An 18,576-nucleotide genomic window follows, 5' to 3' on the forward strand; every position below is an offset into this window, starting at 1 on the left:
CCAGGCAGGGGGACGCCTCTCTTGCAATCGTCTTCAACTGTGTTCTGGAGAAAATCGTAGGAGAATGGACATCCAAATTGTCGCCAGAAGCAGGACTGAAGCTTAGGTACAAGAAAGACAACCTCAGTGTACCCTGTCTAGCATTTGCTGTCGATCTCACCCTGTTGGCCAACAGTATGGAGGAGGCTGCTCACCAACTACAGAGCAGCTACAGTATTGCAGCAAAAATCGGCTCGAGGGTCACCATACAGGAGACTGAGTTGATCACCAACATCAAGCAGGCCACTTCTACAATCCCACTACGAAACAATACTATCTGTAATGTTCCTGCAGTCAAGTGCTTGGCAGCATGGATCTCAGCAAGCGAGAGCGAAGCCTTGACCATGGACGCCAGGTGCACCAAGTTATAAAGGGCCTATCATTCCTGTAAGAACATCTATACCTCCAAGTACCTATCGAAGAACTTAAAGCTGAAGCACTACAACTCGGTAGTAAGACCCTCTGCTCTATATGCCTCTGAGTGCCTCTTGATGACTCGGAAGGGCCCAGTAAAGAAACTAGAACTTAAAGAGAGGAAGATCCAGAGGAGAATACTAGGACTCACAAGAGAGGAAGATGGTACCTACAGAATCAGGCACAATAACGAGCTCTACATCAGGTAGACATAGACACATGTATGAGGAAAAGGCGACTGACCTCCTATGGGAACATTACCTGCCTGAATCACTCCAGGCTCACGAACTGAATCCTCGCAGTGACGAGTAAGGGAAAGGTGTCCAAATCCAAATGGATTACCTCTGCTAAAGCAGACTTAGAGGAACTGCAGATCCCATTAAAGACAACAGAGAACCGAACTCATTACCGATAGGCCATCCTGCAAAGAGTCTTCCCACCGTCTCTCACAAGCAATAAGTGTACAGGCACCATCAGACCTAAAGGGACGGATGAGAGGAAGCAGGCTCACGGCCAGAAGATGATGGCATACCGGACCAAGAAAAAGCAGATCCTAGCTGAGAGTTAAGACGAGCCCCGTAGTCCCCAGTAGGCCGAAACGAATTGAAAAAATACTTAACCTTTCGTAGTACTGATATAATAATATTCCTTGTACGTCTGAAGACAGTAGTGTGTCGCAGACAGTCTGACTATGTGTTTGGTTTGAAAAGGATGGAAGCTGGCCTGCCGTGGAGGCAGCATTATTTACAAGGGAATTTGTAATAATGCGTTTTGAAGAAAAACTTTGAGGAAATGAAATCATATGACTGCAAGAATGGCAAAGACAAATTTTTAAGGTAATGCAATCTTTTTATATTTGTCACTGTGTAGTGCCTTATTGCTATAGCATTTTGTATGGTTTAAGTTTGCTGTAGAAATTTTGTAGCGAAGCACGTAGACTTGTGTGATAGTTGAAACAAGTGCTAATGAAAGTATTTGTACAGAGGAAAGTTATTAAGAAATATTTTGCTAAATGGTCTAGGTGTGATAACTTTTTGAAAAGGAGTATTGTTGCCGCGCGGTCTTGGGCGCTGCAGTCATGGACTGTGCGGCTGATCCCGGCGGAGGTTCGAGTCCTCCCTCGGGCATAGGTGTGTGTGTTTGTCCTTAGGATAATTTAGATTAAGCAGTGTGTAAGTTTAGGGAATGATAGCCTTAGCTGTTAAGTCCCTTAAGATTTCACACACATTTGAACATTTTTGGAGTATTGTTGACATGGCTTAGTGAATCGCAGTTAAACTTGGAGCCCTGTTCTCACTTATCAGACGATTAGTTCCTCATTTTTCATTCTTTACTTTCATAACTATTTGCGTTCTCGCATTGTACATAGTGAGTTGTGTACTGAGAAGTACATTTATAAAAATTGATAAGATATCGTCTTGTACTGCACATCGTATGTACAGAAAATGAAATCTGACTTTTGACAGTCTCATCGTTATCTTAGTAATAACAGGTTGCAGAACAGACGAGCGTTCCGTGCGCACAGGTATGCTAATAAACTAAACCATCTCATGTCCACTGTAAAGCACAGTGACTGTCAGAGTGCATTTGTGAAAAAAATATCATATCAGTTCAGAGACTTAATATTAGTAGAAGATTTCAGTAAAGTTATACCTCTTGAATTTTCAAGCAGTTTTATTAGAAAGTTAGATGCGTTAATTTTTATGTTTATTTGCTCTTAATTACAATAACAGTTCTGGTACAGTGATTGTTTTCAAGAAAAAGATAAAGATTTGTAATAGTCAGGGCCACCATTTTAATCCGAGTCATATGTTTTGCAGTCAGATAGCATACGTAAATTTCATAAAACGGATTGCTTATTCGCAGACGAGTTGTTCGATTTACCGGCTAGGCTGGATTTCGCATCGTGTAGCGTGAGCTCCTCATATTTCGGTTCAAAATTTAATTTCCACATAGAGCTGTTGCCCTGCACCGAAATTTACATATTTGTATACCAAAATATTTTTTTATATTTTTTAGATAACAACCAGACACTTACAAACATGAGTTTAAAAGTTTAACATTAAACTTTTAACGTTCTCTGCTGAATATGCGGTGAAAGGATAATGGGGGACCGACCAGAAGAAAATACAGGTTGATCGGACATACGTTGAGATTTTGGATAAAATAACTTTGGAGATTTCTTATCTTCTTAGAGAAAGTATTTTTCTTTCTTTTTTGCCTAAGAGCCGTGCATTCAGCGGCATCCAGCGTTTTCAATACCGAGAGCTTTCTTTACACCTGCCCGATAACGATCTCCGTATGGTGTCGGTAGCAAAAGTCGTGTCTGCGTTCGATAGACAATAGTGCTTTCTGCTAAGGTTTCTGTTTACTCCATATCAAACTTTCTTGCAGGTGATCAATACAGGAAGCTCTCTCTGTTCCGGAATTCATACGGCGGTGCTGCAGGGCGTCAGAGAAAACTCGGCCGCCTCTCGTCCATTGTGTGACTGCCATGGAGAAGAAGCACAATGGGGTGTTCAGTTGACTGGCCGTTTCGTGTAGTTTTCTTACTTCCAAACAATACTTACTTCCAAACAATATGCAAGATAACTTTTACACTACTGCAAGTAATGATCACTCGTAAAGTTAGGATCAATTAACTTTGCAGATTGAGGGTGGGTCTCTAATTGGAATCTTGTTAATCTGCATATGTTGCTGGTCTGTTCTGAAAAATGATCCTGTAACAATATGAGAGAAAATCGTGGCTGGTCTCATGAAACCTTCAGGAGACCACATCGCTGGCAAAAATGTATAATTAATCCACTTGTACCTATTCGAGCACCTCCATCGTCATCGCCCAATTAATATTCTGTGGGTATTGAGGGCATTACAGGTGGAGCACAAGCTATGACTGGGGAAAGTCTAGGAGAGAACCAACTGCGGCCTTGCTGAAAGAACAAACCTGTCGTTTACCATAAGTGTGTAGAACAACTAAGAAAAACCTAATTCTCGATGGCAAAACGGTGACTAGAACTGTGATTCACCCAAATACGGCTCCAATAGTTAATTATAAGGCCGTATTTCCCTAAGTGAGAATGAGATTTTGTTATCATGCGTGATGAATGCAAGGCTGTAGTCGTTAAATTCACTGTTAAAGTGAAAAATCACCCACCTTCCACAAAGCAAAAGTACTAAAATAGATGTGTGTCACGGCAACCGCTATTCATGTGCGTGGTCCGTATTCCTTCAGGAAAGAAACTCCCAGATACAAATACATACACTACTGGAAATTAAAATTGCTACACCACGAAGATGATGTGCTACAGGTGCGAAATTTAACCGACAGGAAGAAGATGCTGTGATATGCAAATGATTAGCTTTTCAGAGCATTCACACAAGGTTAGCGGCGGTGGCGACATCTACAACGTGCTGACATGAGGCAAGTTTCCAACCGATTTCTCAAACACAAACATCAGTTGACCGGCGTTGCCTGGGAAAACGTTGTTGTGATGCCTCGTGTAAGGAGGAGAAATGCGTACCATCAAGTTTCCGACTTTGATAAAGGTCGGATTGTAGCCTATCACCATTGTGGTTTGTCGTATCGCGACATTGCTGCTCGCGTTGGTCGAGATCGAATGACTGTTAGCAGAATATGGAATCGGTGGGTTCAGGAGAGTAATATGGAAAGCCGTGCTGGATACCAACAGCCTCGTATCACTAGCAGTCGAGATGACAGGCATCTTATCCGCATGGAACATGAAGTCACGTCTCGATCCCCGAGTTAACAGATGGGGACGTTTGCAAGACAACAACCATCTGCACGAACAGTTCAACGACGTTTGCGGCAACATGGACTATCAGCTTGGAGACCATGGCTGCGCTTACCCTTGACGCTGCATCACAGACAGGAGCGCCTGCGATGGTGTACTCAATGACGAACCTGGGTGCACGAATGGAAAAACGTCATTTTTTTCGGATGAATCCAAGTTCTGTTTACAGCATCATGATGGTCGCATCCGTGTTTGGCGACATCGCGGTGAACGCACATTGGAAGCGTGTGTTCTTCTTCGCCATACTGGCGTATCACCCGGCGTGATGGTATGTGGTGCCATGGGTTACATGTATCGGTCACCTCTTGTTCGCACTGACGGCACTTTGAACAGTGGACGTTACATTTCAAATGTGTTATGATCCGTGGCTCTACCCTTCATTCGATGCCTAAGAAACCCTACTTTTCAGCAGGATAATGCACGACCGCATGATGCAGGTCCTGTACGGGCCTTTCTGGATACAGAAAATGTTCGATTACTACCCTGGCCAGCATATTCTACAGATCTCCCACCAACTTAAAACGTCTGGTCAATGGTGACCGAGCAACTGGTTCGTCACAATACGCCAGTCACTAGTCTTGATGAACTGTTGTATCGTGTTGAAGCTGCATGGGCAGCTCTACCTGTACACACCATCCAAGCTCTGTTTGACTCAATGCCCAGGCGTATCAAGGTCTTTATTAGGGCCAGAGATGGTTGTTCTGGGTACAGTTCTAGTATAATATATCTGCCCAATGAATATCCGTTTATCATTTGCATTTCTTCTTAATGTAGCAATTTTAATGGCCAGTAGTGTATATAGCGCGGCTGAGCGCTCCATGTACACAGGAGAGTTTGTACACGCCACCGCTGGAGAGTGGTTACTTACGTCAGAGCAGAGTGAAGCTCAGCCCACTCTGCCGTGATTGCCGAAGAGAAGCCTATAGCATCGTGTCACTACAAAGCAAGCAGTACGGGGGGTTTATTAGACAGACCTATGTAACAAACTTTGGAGTCAACTGTACTTTGAGACAAGAGACTATTATCTTGTGCTGTATCAAGTGATTTTGTTTCTTTTTTTCTCAGTTTAGTTTACCTTCTTTATGTTTTCATGTTAAGAAATACACATGACATTCACGTGGGCATGAATTATTACAAAGTTAAACAGTGGAAAATCTGGATAGGAATATCAGCAATGTAGGAAAAGTAGGAAAAGATAGATTGCTACTTACCGTAAAGATAACACGCTAAGTTGCAGACACGCACAATTAAAACACACTTACACATAATCTTTCGGCCTGAGCCTTTGTCGGAAAAAGAGAAGTATACACTATTCATTCACACAAGCAAGCACATCTCATGCACACATGACCGCCAGCTACACTGTTATTACAAAGTTCCGTATTTCATCTTGTTCAAGCTACAACAGAGTGATCCAATATTTTGTGTGTGTTATAGTATCAACTAGGCCTCCTCCTGAAGTAAATCTAAGAGTCCACCACAGTGCTAACAAGTGTTTTTTCGTCCGGCACAATAAACAGTATGACTATAATTAAAGTAGCCAACCACAGGCCGATTTTATAAGAGATCTGTTATAGTATCAGTTGCTATGACACTGACTACAAGCAAGAACTGTGTGTGCTGATTTCTTTTATTGTAGTTTACCAACTGGACAAATGATGTTGAGGCATAATTTGGGACAACATGGTCACAAGGGATGTGACCATGAATTTTAAATAATTTTATACACACAGCTTGGCAAAAAAGAAAGCACTCAAATGCCATGGTAGGACAACGATATGATTTTGTACACATACACGCCATTGGCGGGTATGTCCTGTAAATGATTAGAATTGCAATTCTCTGAAACAGGCAGAATGGCCACCAGAATACGTCAGTGTTGTTCGTGTTTTGTGTTGTTACCAGATTGGTAGACTATATGAAGGGCGTAAGCAACGTGACATTTTGAGCGATCAAAGTGAAGGACGCGGAGATGCCGGATACTAGTCCGAGACAACGCTACAAGAGACCTGGCATTGTCCATTTGACGATATGGTCGAACAGTGCGGTATTCAGATTCGTGGGGCGTTCGGATGTGACGAGGGCCCGATGTTGGACTGCATGGGAACGTGACGGCAGGCATACTCGTCAAGTCTCTAGTGGAGGACGTCTGTTTACTGCAAGGGAGGATCGCCATGTTGTGCACCAGGTAAATCATAGCCTCTGCATATTTGCACATGCCATCCGAGAACAAGAAATGGACTCCATGGGACATTTTATGTCATTTAGGGCCTTTGATCGGAGGAAAGCAGCAGTTGGACTAGGGAATTACCGTTCCGTGCGTAAGTTCTCATTAACACCACAATACAAACGGCTTCGTTTCAAGCGAGTCCGTGACCAAATAACGTCGACTGCATCACACTGCGCTCAGCAATGGACACGCTACATCGCCATTATCAGAGAATATGTTGGCGACGTTGGGAAAGTCCCATCTTCCAGTGTTTTGGAAAGGTACATGCTATTCCTGATGCCGTAGTGTGGGGAGCCATCGGATATGATCTCAGGTCACGGCTAGTAGAGACTGAGGGAACTCTGACGGCACAACGATATGGCACAGACATCCTGCGTCCTTACGTGTTTCCTCTCGTGCAGCACTATCGTGGTACCATTTTTCAACAGGACAGTGCTTTTTCACACATGGAAGGTGTCTCTATGAATTGCCTGTGTAATCTTGAGGTACTCCCATGGTCAGCAGAATCCCCAGATCCGTCCCCCACGGAATATGTGGGACCAGTTCGGACGTCAGCTCTGCGTCAATGCCGGTATCCATGATATCAAGGACCATCTACAACAGCTGTGTGCCAGCTTCATTACGGAGGTTAATCATGATGGGTATCTGCTGCCAACGTCTATTTGATGTGCAGGTTTCCAGGACGTGTTCTATGAGCGTGAGGAGGTGTGGGATTTGAAATACAAGTCACGCGAGGCACTTTGTCTTCCTTAAAAAGTTTGTGAGGCTCACCAACAACTACAATACTCTTCAAATTGTAACGTCACCTGTTTTTGTAGTTGGTAGTTGATAGATTAGTATTGATCGTGCAATCACAGGATGAACAATGCCGTGACGAAGGAGCAAGAGAAGAAATAATTTTCCAGAATATAGGGTGTAACATGAAGGTATGGTCAGACTTCAGGAAACGTTACTCACGCTTAGAGGAAGAAAATATGTTCTGCGGACATGTATCTGGAAACGCTTTTTTTTTTCATGCTACAGCCCAGTTTCTACTACTCTTCAGCAGAATAATCATCTACTTTGAAATGTTGCCACCATCTGTGAACGCCACATTTACACTATAATGTGGGTTGACACGTCGTTGAATTACCCATTCTCTGAAATGCACCCTTCCGCCGGAGGTTCGAGTCCTCCCTCGGGCATGGATGTGTGTGTGTGTTTTTTTTTCTTAGCATAAGCTAGTTTAAGTTAGTTTAAGTAGTGTGCAAGTCTGGGGACAGATGACCTAAGCAGTTTGGTCCATTATGAATTCACACACATTTGAACGTTTTTGCAGAAATGCACTCGTGCAGGAAAATCAGTTGCTGATAGTCCTTGCACACACTGTGCGTGGTAAGGATATGGAAGGTTGTCATGTTGCACTCTACGGACAATCATGTAGTCAACATTACTTGTTGCGCTGACGATGTAGTGTGTAGTAAACTGTACTAAGAAGTTTCATCTCCATTTGAGGTGCCCTCATCCTTCTAGGCCTCCCCCAATCGTGAGTAGTGAGGTTAAACATCCCATGCTCCCTAAGAGTATGATTAATTACTTCAAAAGTCCCCTGTCGGGGCACCGTCATTCTGGAAATGTCTCCGATACAGACGTTGAACGCCACAGTTATCACCATCTGCTAATAATTACAGCAAATGGTCATCTGCGAACTCCGCATTTGTGTGCATTTCCATTACACTGTACTAGAAACCAAGGCAGTGATGAACTCTATACCGCCTCTGACCTGAGTTTACCGTTCTTTCTTTGCTCATTATCTATTACAGACAGTAATATGAACACCCCTGTACAGGCAGTAGCTCATTCCTTCTGGGCCATTTCTCCACACAATTGTGGCCTTGTCTGTCTCTGCTTTATGCGCAGTTGCAAGGCTTGTACAAAAAAATTGTAGGCAGTTACAATCGAGAAGACGGGGCACCAAATAATGAACAGATTATTGGACAGCGAAATGTTTATAGGGATGCTCGTTTACATTTCTAAATATTGGTTTATGGTGTATTTGGAGGATTCTAGAGTCCTTCACAGATCAAGATATTCTAGCATGGAAAATGTTACTGAGACAACAGAATTAGTACAAAATGAAGCATTTGGAGCAATATCGACAGAGAAACCAGTGTCACTGAGAAGAGGAAGAAAGAGTAAAGTCAATGTAAGTGAAACAGAACGGGTTATTGAAATAATGACAGTTGAGTAATAGTAAAAGTACACGAGTAAAAATACATTGGTCAGATATCGCTAAAGCTAGTTTGGGGATAATAAAGGAAGCTTTGGCGTCAAAGTGTACGAATAAATGCGTTACTAGAATGAGATTTTCACTCTGCAGCGGAGTGTGCGCTGATATGAAACTTCCTGGCAGATTAAAACTGTGTGCCCAACCGAGACTCTAACTCGGGACCTTTGCCTTTCGCGGGCAAGTGCTCTACCAACTGAGCTACCGAAGCACGACTCACTTAAAGTTTGGAAGGTAGGAGACGAGGTACTGGCAGAAGTAAAGCTGTGAGTACCGGGCGTGAGTCGTGCTTCGGTAGCTCAGTTGGTAGAGCACTTGCCCGCGAAAGGCAAAGGTCCCGAGTTCGAGTCTCGGTCGAGCACACAGTTTTAGTCTGCCAGGAAGTTTCAAATGCGTTACTGTTTGTCTAGAGACACGGATAAATCAGGAGAAGAGCTCAAGTGTGTAATGAAACTACATTTCTGTAGCTGGGGCCGCCTGTATAGAAAGTTTAGTATGAGGTTTCTTGTGACGTTCGTTCGGTAGTTTCTCGGTCAGCACGTGGCCCTTGAAATGCGCAGCAGGCAGACCAACAGCGCATGACGGTCGCCGTGGCGACGACACCGCTTACCACCGCACACCGCAGGACGCCACCATCAATCACTCGCCACATTGTCTCCAGTATGTAGAGCAATGCACTTTGCAAAATGAGGAGAAGGCACCCGCCCCGCCCCGCCTCCGGCGGTATCGATCTGTTTACGCGCGGCGAAAGGCGGTAGTGCGGCGCGGGCTGTCAAGTGTCAGCGAGTCAGATAATCCGCCAAGAGGATCGGGCTGGACGCAAGGTCCTGCACGGCACCCAGACAATGGCCGCCCCATCAATGACGAACTGACAGCGTGGCTCTCCATTACGCCTGAGAGCGAACTAGCTGCTCCAGTCAAACGGAAGGGGAATATCTGCTCCGGTCTCCAGGAAAGAATTCAGTTTGTTACATTGTTCATTCGAAACATTGAAAGGTAACAACAGTTCCTTTCTGATAGTAACGTTTTTAGAAGGAAAGATAAACAATCGTAGAATTTTTGACTCGCACTCCAATGCGCAGGTGTCATGAATATGTCGTGACGCTTTAAAATTTGTAACATATCGGGATTGGAACCCAGATTTCCAGCTTTTCGGGAGCTTCACTATTAGGCTATCTGAGCACACCACCAGGTCTCATTCAAACTTCGATTGTCACTGAAGCTGCCACCTACAATTCGGAACACTACTACCAGAGGATCTCCCATACAGTATGTGGAATTGAACAACTGGTGGAATAGATCAAGTAATCATGCCAAAATATATTATAGAGAGAAGGAGGAGAGGAGGGAGACACACACACACACACACACACACACACACAGAGAGAGAGAGAGAGAGAGAGAGAGAGAGAGAGAGAGAGAGAGAGAGGAGAGAGGAGACGAAGTAGTGGACCTGGTTGAGAGGCATATATCAAATTCAGAGTATGTACTGGATGTCACTATTACTGGTGTGAATGAAAGGGGCGAGTAGAATACAGTGAAACAAGCAAATAATCCTAATAAACATACACTGATCTGCCACATACCTAATCGCCGGTAAGCCCACCTTTGGCAACGAGGCGTCGTGGCATGGAAGCAATGAGACCTTGGTAGGTCGCTAGAGGGAGTTGGTACAACATCTGCACAAACGAATCACCTAATTCTCGTAAATTACGGGGAGATGGGCCATGAGCTCCGACTCCATGTTGATTCACATACGAAATGTGTTACATCGGGAGGATTGGGGAGCCAGACACCAATTGGAGCTCGCCACTGTGTTCCTCGAATTACTCCATAACACACCTGGCCTTGTGACATGGCGCATTGTCATGCTGAAATATGTGAATGCTGCTGTAGGGATACATGATTGTCGTGAAGAGGTGTACATAGTGTCACTATGAGATACACATTGACCACCACGGTTCCTTTCACGAGCCCCTCTGGACCCATGAATGTCCACATCAATGATGCCCAGAGCACAATGGAGCCACTGGCAGATTGTCTCTGTCCATCAATACATGTGTCAAGAAGATCTTCTCTTGGAATACGATATATTCTCGCCTCCCATCAGCATGATGATGAAGGTATCGGGATTCATCAATCCACACTACACTCTGGCATTGCGCCAACGTCCAGTGCCAATGGTCACGTGACTATTTCAGTTCATTGCCGATGTCATGCTGTTAACAATGGCAAATGCATGGGTCTTTGGCTGTGTGTTTAGACACATTGTACTCTGCCCAGCATTAAAGACTGAGGTCAGTTCAGTCATAGTTCGGTGCCTAGGTTATCTGTCCAGACTACGACGTCTGACATCTGTAATTAGAGGTGATTGCCCAACCCCATGACATCTGGACGTGGTTTCACAATGGTTACGCCATGTGCTGAAGACACTCACCACAGCACTGCAGACAAATCGTGCAGTTTCTGAAATGGTCATGCCAAGCCTCTGGGCCCTGACTGTCTGCCCTTGGTCAAACCGAGATAGTTCACACACTTTCCCCATTCTACACACAGACAATACTTTCACTGATATTGGTGCACCGTGCGTGTGTCTGGCTAGCAGTCATTCCTCGCCAGGCGACGCCGTTATCCCCTGGGTGGGTTTATGTCGATAATAAGTGTTCATAATGATCTGTCTAATCAGTGTAGGTCCAGAACCCATTTCTGATGATTATGTTCTTTATGGCGAAAGTATACATATGTGGTACTTGCATGATCGTACGCCAGCACACTATCATGTGGCTGTTTGGGAATATGTACCACAAATCATCAAGCCCACATCTCGTGGTCGTGCGGTAGTGTTCTCGCTTCCCACGCCCCGGTTCCCGGGTTCGATTCACGGCGGGGTCAGGGATTTTCTCTGCCTCGTGATGGCTGGGTGTTATGTGATGCCTTTAGGTTAGTTAGGTTTAAGTAGTTCTAAGTTATAGGGGACTGATGACCTAAGATGTTAAGTCCCATAGTGCTCAGAGCCATTGAACCATTTTGAACAATCATCAACAACAAGTGTATTAGTCGTGACTCACCAGTACCATGGTCGCCCACCCAGAACGCCTACTTGAAATTGTCAGATCTTTTAATGTGAGGATATTTAAAAGCTTTGGTGTATTCCACTCCTGTTAGGTCGATGAATTTCAAAAAAATGGTTCAAATGGCTCTGAGCACTATGGGACTTAACTTCTAAGGTCATCAGTCCTCTTGAACTTATAACTACCTAAACCTAACTAACCTAAGGACATTACACACACACCCATGCCCGAGGCAGGATTCGAACCTGCGACCGCAGCGGTCGCGCGGTTCCAGACTGTAACGCCTAGAACCGCTCGGCCACCCTGGCCGGCCAATGAATTTCAAGAACGCGTTATTGATGATTGTCAACGCATTCAGAACATGCCTGGGATTTTCTAACATGTCCAGGCGTCGATGAGGAGACGTGCTGAAACCTGCCTTCACATGATCAGTAGCCATGGGGAATACTTCTTGTAATATACACTCCTGGAAATGGAAAAAAGAACACATTGACACCGGTGTGTCAGACTCACCATACTTGCTCCGGACACTGCGAGAGGGCTGTACAAGCAATGATCACACGCACGGCACAGCGGACATACCAGGAACCGCGGTGTTGGCCGTCGAATGGCGCTAGCTGCGCAGCATTTGTGCACCGCCGCCGTCAGTGTCAGCCAGTTTGCCGTGGCATACGGAGCTCCATCGCAGTCTTTAACACTGGTAGCATGCCGCGACAGCGTGGACGTGAACTATGTGCAGTTGACGGACTTTGAGCGAGGGCGTATAGTGGGCATGCGGGAGGCAGGGTGGACGTACCGCCGAATTGCTCAACACGTGGGGCGTGAGGTCTCCACAGTACATCGATATTGTCGCCAGTGGTCGGCGGAAGGTGCACGTGCCCGTCGACCTGGGACCGGACCGCAGCGAAACACGGATGCACGCCAAGACCGTAGGATCCTATACAGTGCCGTAGGGGACCGCACCGCCACTTCCCACCAAATTAGGGACACTGTTGCTCCTGGGGTATCGGCGAGGACCATTCGCAACCGTCTCCATGAAGCTGCGCTACGGTCCCGCACACCGTTAGGCCGTCTTCCGCTCACACCCCAACATCGTGCAGCCCGCCTCCAGTGGTGTCGAGACAGGCGTGAATGGAGGGACGAATGGAGACATGTCGTCTTCAGCGATGAGAGTCGCTCCTGCCTTGGTGCCAGTGATGGTTGTATGCGTGTTTGGCTCCGTGCATGTGAGCGCCACAATCAGGACTGCATACGACCGAGGCACACAGGGCCAACACCCGGCATCATGGTGTGGGGAGCGATCTCCTACACTGGCCGTACACCTCTGGTGATCGTTGAGGGGACACTGAATAGTGCACGGTACATCCAAACCGCCATCGAACCTCCGTTCTACCATTCCTAGACCGGCAAGGGAACTTTCTGTTCCAACAGGACAATGCACGTCCGCATGTATCCCGTGCCACCCAACGTGCTCTAGAACGTGTAAGTCAACTACCCTGGCCAGCAAGATTTCCGGATCTGTCCCCCATTGAGCATGTTTGGGACTGGATGAAGCGTCGTCTCACGCGGTCTGCACGTCCAGCACGAACGCTGGTCCAACTGAGGCGCCAGGTGGAAATGGCATGGCAAGCCGTTCCTCAGGACTACATCCAGCGTCTCTACGATCGTCTCCAAGGGAGAATAGCAGCCTGCATTGCTGAGAAAGGTGGATATACACTGTACTAGTGCCGACATTGTGCATGCTCTGTTGCCTGTGTCTATGTGCCTGTGGTTCTGTCAGTGTGATCATGTGATGTATCTGACCCCAGGAATGTGTCAATAAAGTTTCCCCTTCCTGGGACAATGAATTCACGGTGTTCTTGTTTTAATTTCCAGGAGTGTATTTGTCCTCTAGTGCATATCTGCAGTCCAAATCCTCGGGGATTCTGTTATAATGAGTTGATGAATTCAGGCCTAAAATTGGCCATATTGGGGAAATCAGTGGTTTCCCCACCTATTTCTATTACGATTACTTGCTTGCTTCAGTCTTCTCTTTGCGCCCATTTAGTTTTTCCCCATAATAGTCAAACACTCTTTATATGCTGAATGTCAGATACATCTATGAAATAAATCTGCTGTTGCATCTGTATCTACAATCACATATCTCTTCTGTTTTATCTCCTCATGCAACTCTTTCTTTCCTACAATAATTTTAATTGATTCCCAGATATTGACGTATGAGGCTTGCAACTTTAACAGTGGCAACTATTTATTTACAACTGAAACACAATGGATGCATGTTACAAAGTCTTATTGTACTTCAAAAAAGTAACCAGTATTTTGTATAACACGTTCCCAATGACGTGGAAGTCGCAATATACCTTTAGCTGATACAGTAGTGTTGTCAGTTGGAATGGAGTGATCTATTGCATGACGAATCTCTGTAACAGTTCTTCAGTAAATTCCACGAAGTGCTCTCTCTTTCTTAGGAAGTCATAAGGCTAAGTCCAGGAAGTACGCTGGCCGGGATGGACGAGCGGTTCTAGGCGCTACAGTTTGGAACCGCGCGACCGCTACGATCGCAGGTTCGAATCCTGCATCGGGCATGGATGTGTATGATGGCCTTAGGTTAGTTAGCTTTAAGTAGTTCTAAGTTCTAGGGGTCTGATGACCTCAGAAGTTAAGTCCCATAGTGCTCAGAGCCATTTGAACCAGGAAGTATGCTAGACGGTCCAGCACGTCCAAGCCCCAGTGGTTGATAAATCACTTAGAGCTTTCACTGTGTGAGATCAAGCATTGTCCTGCAAAATGATGGGAGGCTTCTGCAGAAAGTAACGCTGCTTATTCCCAAAGCTAGTTGCATCTACATCTACATCCATACTCCGCAAGCCACCTGACGGTGTGTGGCGGAGGGTACCCTGAGTACCTCTATCGGTTCTCCCTTCTATTCCAGTCTCGTATTGTTCGTGAAAAGAAGGATTGTCGGTATGCTTCTGTGTGGGCACTAATCTCTCTGATTTTATCCTCATGGTCTCTTCGCGAGATATACGTAGGAGGGAGCAATATACTGCTCTTCGGTGAAGGTATGTTCTCGAAACTTTAACAAAAGCCCGTACCGAGCTACTGCAGAGTCTTCCACTGGAGTTTATCTATCATCTCCGTAACGCTTTCGCGATTACTAAATGATCCTGTAACGAAGTGCGCTGCTCTCTGTTGGATCTTCTCTATCTCTTCTATCAACCCTATCTTGTACGGATCCCACACTGCTGAGTAGTATTCAAGCAGTGGGCGAACAAGCGTACTATAACCTACTTCCTTTGTTTTCGGATTGCATTTCCTTAGGATTCTTCCAATGAATCTCAGTCTGGGATCTGCTTTACCGACGATCAACTTTATATGATCATTCCATTTTAAATCACTCCTAATGCGTACTCCCAGATAATTTATGTAATTAACTGCTTCCAGTTACTGACTTGCTATTTTGTAGCTAAATGGTAAGGGATCTATCTTTATATGTATTCGCAGCACATTACACTTGTCTACATTGAGATTCAATTGCCATTCCCTGCACCATGCGTCAATTCGCTGCAGATCCTCCTGCATTTCAGTACAATTTTCCAGTGTTACAACCTCTCGATACACCACAGTATCATCTGCAAGTTTCGTTCCAAAAATGAACAGTAATACTGTTGTGTACAAGTTGTAAGGAAGAGGTGGGCTGTAGGTGGTGTGGCAAGGGTCGTCATAGGAAAACTGGCCAGGAGTAGAAACGATTATTGAACAGGTTAGCACAGTAAACCCAAGTTTACTTAATTTGTATTACTCCAAGCGAACGAAGACTCATAAGAAATATTGCAGCAAGAAATAACGTCCACATCTCAGTGTCATAGAGCATGAACGACAGTGCTCAAGCCATAACTAGGCATTGTCTCCATAGCATCACAAAGCGACGAGGCTCCAACTGCAAGTGGGGTGAGTGGCTGCCGCTGACCGTCGTACATTGCGGCGGCAGAGGGCGCCCGTGGTACAGAGACGCTGGAGGCGTGGCTCAGGGGGCAAGCAGCATTGGGTCCACCAGATCCCATGCGACTGTTATCTTCGTCTGATAGAAATTCGCAGTTCGCTGCGAACTTTGACGCCTCTGCAGTGGTACCAATACATGAAATCACAAATACAGCACATTGACGATCTGGTGTTGGGAAGTGGTACGCATTAGGATAACACCATTGCAGTCACTACAAGAATCCTTATAAATTTCACAGTGCTGCGGTTCTGACAAACTTTCCAGCATCGTGGTGATCTGTAATGACGCAGTTTTCAAATGACTTGGCTCATATGCAGTCCCCCATTATGACAAGACATCAAGCCTCTCGTTCCCAGATAGCGTTCCAAGTGGATATTGTCAGTGTCGTATCATAGCCATTTCTGCATTAAATCGCTAGGAATCCATAGTGGTGATTTTATTTTTCATGCCCAGGCACTTCTTCAGAATCTGATGTACAGTTATATGTGTTAATCCTGTCTTTAGGCCAGCTCACGAATCGTTTGGTGTGATCATTTTCCAGTTGTCAGGGTTTATCATCGCTCGGGATTCCAAGAGAATTTTTGAGAAAAATTGTACAATTTTGCGCTCTGTCAATGTCTGCATAAAGTAGCTCGAGATAAACTGCAGAAAATATGGCAAAAATATGGTTCACAATGAGGTCAATATAGATGGAGCAACAAACTAGGATTGAAGAGGATAAGAAATCAAATTGGCCGTCACCTTTTCAAGGGAATCTGCGCAGAATTCGTCTGAATCTGTTTTGGGATATTACAGAAAATGTAAATCAGTCCCGAGTTGCGGTTTCGAACCACACTCCTCCTGAATGCTACACTAGTTCGTTAACCCCTGTGCCATCTCCGACGGTAAGATGAACTGTCTTCTACTTTTCATGGTGTTATATATCTGCGTATCTCTTGGTCTCTTCAATAAGTTGCCTTCATTCTGCCCTCACCAGTGCGGTTCTTCACCATCGTCTATGACGCATGTTACATCCTCTCCCACGTCGTCTATCCACCGCTTTCGTGGCCTTCCTCTGTCTTCTCCCAGTTATTTGTTTGGAAGCAAACCCAGTACCTACACGCTTATCCGACTATAGTACATTGTGAGTTAATTAACCAACAAGTACAAGCCAGACCAAATCAGTGTCGATGTTTCCTCCAGCAACAGCAGCCATCTTAGAGCCCCTTATACTCGATCCCAGTTGTAGTGCGACAGTCCGCAGGTGACTTGCTGACGGGAATTGCAGCCACACCCCTCCTACGCTGTCACTTCTTAGTGGGTGGATTACATTCCCTTCAAAATCCATGCAAATGAATTTGAGCCTGACATATTCTTCTGCTTTAGCTCACTGACCTGTCAGTCCTCTGTGTTTGGGTTGCTTCCCTTAAGATTCCAGCAGATGAATCTGACCCCCACGTATGCATTCTTCTTCAGCTCACTCCATATACTTACGGCTATCGTCGGGTAAGCGCGCAGGTACTGGATTTGCTTCTAAATAAATAACTGCAGTACGCAAAGGCGTGCTATCATGTGGATATACTCTGTTCTAGATGCAATACAATATAATGGTCAGTCCACTATCGAAGAGCGCGTGGCTGAAAAAAATGATTAAACTCCGAGTTCGTCCCTACTCTTGCAATATCTCTGAGTTGTTCTTCGAGATGTGCGGCTGTTGCACCAATGTAAATGATTTAGTGTTTATTGTATATGTTGGAAGCTCTGTGATACTGTTAGAATTGTATTATGGAAGTATACCCCAAATGAAAATCTGGTGATGTATTTCTCATGAAACATGGGTATGCTGTCAGTGAAGACTCCGATACCATTATGCCGTCGCATACCTAACGTGGTGATCACTGGAATGCGATAAAGGAGATTAGGACAGGTACAGGGACGTATTTATAGACAAACATTCGATGTCAATGAATTGCATATGTATCAGAGTTTCTTTGTGCATTCCTCGTACAGTAAGGGTGCGGTAGGAAGGCTTCCTTGCCCACTGAAAATCAGTATCTGACAATGTGATCAAAAACGAGCTATTCTCAGGAACGCGTAGACAAATCAAGTTAAAATTTATGTCTCATACTAATATCTATGGTCCCTTAACGGAGGAATCCCCTTAAGCTTCTAAGTCAGTGTAATCAAAAGATACGGCCATTTATTTCACAAATTTTGGCATCTGTAAACTCACTCATCAAAACTTACAGGGTACTTCCTGTTGACCTAGAAGCATGAAACCTGGCAAGCAGCAAGCTTTCACAGTAAAAGTAAAGGAAAAATTCGAAAATTCTTAATATGTAATTACATCGCGCGTAAAACGTCGTTTTGTCATTTGTTTTCCGACTTTCCATCTGCCCGCCGTCTGTTGAGATCCGTTTTTCTCTTGAAGGACTGGACGTATCAAGCTAAAATTTATGTCACAATCTAAGGTTTACGGTCCTTTGGCATAAGGTTCCAAGTCAATGCAATCAAAAGGTACCGCCATTTATGTCACATATTTTGATTCTTACAAACTCACTCATTAAAACCTGTACTGGATTTCCTGTTAATCTAGAGGCATTAAATTTAACAAGAAGTAAGCTTCCAAGTACAAGTAAAGGAAAAGAACTGAAAATTGTTAGTTTGTAATTATACTACATTATTTTGCCATTTGTTGGCCGTCTTAAAAGAGATCTTTTTCTCTGTACGGATTGACGTATCAAGTTGAAATTTGTGTGACA

General features: G+C 44.9%; 1 non-coding gene across 1 annotated transcript; it reads left to right on the plus strand.

The window, feature by feature from the left end:
• Positions 1 to 9,048: 9,048 nt before the first annotated feature.
• On the plus strand, positions 9,049 to 9,123 carry Trnas-cga (transfer RNA serine (anticodon CGA)). The gene has a single exon. It is a non-coding gene; the product is annotated as a tRNA-Ser (tRNA).
• Positions 9,124 to 18,576: the final 9,453 nt, after the last annotated feature.

This window comes from Schistocerca gregaria, chromosome 1 (assembly GCF_023897955.1).
Source record: "Schistocerca gregaria isolate iqSchGreg1 chromosome 1, iqSchGreg1.2, whole genome shotgun sequence".
NCBI lineage: Eukaryota > Metazoa > Arthropoda > Insecta > Orthoptera > Acrididae > Schistocerca > Schistocerca gregaria.